This window comes from Laetiporus sulphureus, assembly GCF_001632365.1.
Source record: "Laetiporus sulphureus 93-53 unplaced genomic scaffold LAESUscaffold_59, whole genome shotgun sequence".
In the NCBI taxonomy this organism is placed as follows: domain Eukaryota; kingdom Fungi; phylum Basidiomycota; class Agaricomycetes; order Polyporales; family Laetiporaceae; genus Laetiporus; species Laetiporus sulphureus.
Window position 1 is genome coordinate 3,885 of NW_024468568.1, and position 3,989 is coordinate 7,873.

Below are 3,989 nucleotides of genomic sequence, written 5' to 3' on the forward strand. Positions count from 1 at the left end.
CAAGTTGAACGACAGGAAGGGCGTTCACAGGAAACCGGTGGATTACCGCCAGTTAATCCTCTCGGAACAAGAGCAGTCCCGCTCGAGAGATCTATCTCGGACAGCACTACTCGACCAGATTATCCAGGAATCACACATCTCAGAAGGGACCAGCCACCCCATCTACCCGACGCACCTGGAATCACACGTTCGGTTTCAACCGGATCAAGACCAACCGGTAGCTTCCAGTTCTCAGGAAGTATGGCCACACACGCACGATATGACCCGGCTCTCGGACCACCAGTCCATCCCGGAACTTGTACCGATGCTGTCTGGAACGAGTACCAACAAGCCTTGGCACTCTATGCGCAATATCAGGGAACAATCCCCAAGCCGCCAGTGGCACGAGAAAAGAAGATGGGAAAAATCAAGGAGTTTAGGGGAGACAAGCGAGAATATGCATCGTTCCTCCGAAATGTGGAACGATACCTACAGGCAAATGCGGGAGTCTACAATGATGATTTCAGCAAAATTGCCTTCGTTCTCTCCCAAATCGACTCCTCATCCACAGCAGGAAAGTGGGCCGAGTCATGGGAAGCCAACCAAATGGCAAAACACAGCAATCTTGGAACGTACCAAGATTTCAAGACGACGCTTACCGAAAAGTATGGAGGTGTCGCAACCAAGGACCAAGCCTGGCAAGTACTTCTCGAAGGAAAACACAAGCAGGACAAGCAAACCGTCGACGAGTATATCGGAAATCTCGATATCCTCTACCGATATGCCGAAATCGACGACGAATACGCCAAGCTCATCCACTTCAAGCGAGGCCTCAATGAGAAACTTGCAGAGAAAGTCTTCATCACGGAAAATCCGCCGACAACCTATGCAGCAGCATGCAAAGCCGCAAGAAAGGTCACAGACCTCCAGGACATTCATAGCGGAAAGACAAATATCTTCAAGTTCATCTCAGGCTCTTCAGGAAGTGGAAGAAGGACGGAGAAGGACCCTGACGCAATGGACGTTGACCGGATCTCCCCAGAAACCCATAAGAAACGTTCTGTGGATGGACTCTGCTACAACTGCGGAAAGCCAGGACATGTCGCTGCACAATGTCCAAATGCAGAATATGATCCGGCACCAAATCGCTCAGGAAAGACAACTTCATATGCCAAGACCCAGACGTCCAATTCCAGGACGAAGAAATACTCCGGATCTGGCAGACGAAGAAAGACTTCCAAGCCGACTAAATCTTACTCCAAGGGAACGGAGAAGAAACGCCGACGAGTAAAGAGAGTTGAAGAAAGCGACTCTGAGGATAATTCGGAGGAGTCGGAGCAGGAAGAATCAGAATCCTCATCATCGGAAGAATCAGAATCTGAATCATCAGAATCTGAAGAAGTATCCGAACAAGAAACGGTTGTTCATAGGGTACGAAGAACTCGCCCTGTCAAAACCAAAACAGTTCGCAAAATTCGGCGAACCAAGGATGAATCTAGTGACTCAGAAGAAGAGTATGTAGTCCGGAGATTCATCCCCAAGGAAGAACTCGCCAGAATACGACGGGAAGATGCACTCAAAATGCGAGGAGACCGTATTAGGAAACGCAATATGACAATGCCCCATCTCGATGATCTTCTGGAATTTGGAGATAATCCAGATAGATATGAATATGCACGCCGATATCCACCACCCATGGAGAAAGACGATCCAGAGGGTTTTGGAATTGGGTGCGCGTTGGGATCTCGTGGCATCCAGATGAAGAAACGGTCCCCGAGGAAGTAATCATAAGAGGCGATATCAAACGAGGGAGTGAAATATACCTCAATATCGTCTTCCAAGATTACGATGGTACAAGAACCCGAAGTATTCCAGCAAGAGCCTTAGTCGATTCCGGAGCAAAAGGAATGTTCATCAATGAATCGTTTGCGAAAAAGGCAGGACTCCATCTTCTCAAATCGCAGAAGGAAGTCAAGATTCGCAGTGTCGATGGAAGTCCCATCAACTCTACGAATCAACGATTCAAAGGAACGGTTCGTGCAGGAACGTACGAATGGAACGATGACTTCCTTGTCATCGACTTAGGAAAAGAAGACGTGATCATCAGCAATACGTGGCTTCATGATCACAACCCAATTATCAATTGGCAAACGGGTGAAGTCAAGGTCCGTCAATATGTAGAAGACGTACCGAACGAGGAACCATGGCCTTTCAAAGACAAAGATGCTGTTCGTCTTCCAATCACCAAAAAGGAGAAAGCCAAAGCCAAGCGAACCTTGAGAAGGATCGACTGGTCTGATGTCGATCCCATACCAGACGAAGCAGGAACCGTTGACTCGGACCTCTTGCTTGCATACATAAAAGGCGCACCATACTTGGAGGATCAGGAAATAGGAGAAAAAGAAGCCATTTTCGCCTATCAACCTGATACTGGCATACTTCAAGAAGTAACCCTTGAAGAGAGAGAATATCGCACGGCTGGAGAAAGGAAGATGCAGTACCTTGCGCTACGACGAACGAATGCCAAAAAAGATCCCCACCAAACAAGAAAGAAAGATGGAGTCTTATGGAAGGCATCAAACAAGGCGCAAGAACTTGCACAAAAGAGAGCCCTCGAGGAGAAGAAGAATTCCAAGAAGAAAGTGACGATACCATCGTACCTTCTCAAGTACAAGCAGATTTTCGAAGAAAAGGCATCGGAACGGTTACCACCGCATCGATCTTACGATCACAACATAGACTTCAAGCCGGACTTTGTTCCTAAACGAGGAAAGGTTTATAACCTATCAAAGCCGGAAGAAGAAGCTATGAATGCCTTTATCGACGAAAACCTTGCGAAAGGATATATTCGTCCTTCACAATCCGCGATGGCATCGCCTTTCTTCTTTGTAGGAAAGAAAGACGGCGGGCTACGTCCATGTCAGGACTACCGCTATGCGAATGAAGGGACAATTAAGGACGCCTATCCACTTCCACTCATATCGGATCTAATGGATCGACTCCGTCATGCCAAGTATTTCGCGAAGCTTGACATTCGTGGAGCATATACCAATGTCCGAATTCGTCAAGGAGACGAATGGAAGGCTGCCTTCATCACCAAGCGAGGATTGTTCGAACCCACAGTCATGTTCTTCGGAATGTGCAATGCACCGGCAACCTTTCAGCGAATGATGAATGAAATATTCGCAGAAGAAATTGCCGAAGGATGGCTATTATGCTATTTGGATGACATCCTCATCCTTGCCGAAAGCGAAAAGGAGTTGGAGAAGAAGCTTGAACGAGTCATTAAGAAAATGGTCGATAATGATCTCTATCTCAAGCTAGAGAAATGTGTATTCAAGACTACGCGCACTGACTTCCTAGGACTAGTTCTCCTCCCAGGACGACTGCAGATGGACCCAGCGAAAGTCAATGGGATCATCAAATGGGAAGCTCCAACTGGCGTAAAAGGAGTGCGAGCATTTCTAGGATTCGCCAACTTCTATCGAAAGTTCATTCGGAACTATTCTGAAATTGCAAGACCCTTAATTGATCTTACCAAGACCAAGGGCGGGAATGTGTTCCATTGGACTAGTAAAGAACAAGCCGCTTTCGATTATCTCAAAAGCGAGTTCGGCAAGGCACCAATACTGGTTATGCCAGACAAAGACAAGCCTTTTGTCATCGAAACCGATGCATCGGACTTCGCTACAGGAGCAGTCCTCATGCAAAAGGACGATAACGGTGACCTTCATGCCTGCGCATATTATTCCAAGTCGCTCTCCGATCCGGAACGAAATTATCAAATCTACGATAAAGAGCTCCTAGGAATCATCCGCGCACTCAAAGAATGGAGACATTATCTCGACGGAACAAAGGAGCCATTCCTCATACGTACAGATCACAAGAATCTGACGTACTTCAGGCAACCGCAGGACTTGAACCCACGACAGCGAAGATGGCAACTCTTCTTGTCTATGTTCAATTACAAGATTGTCCATACGCCAGGACGACAAATGGTGCAAGCGGAC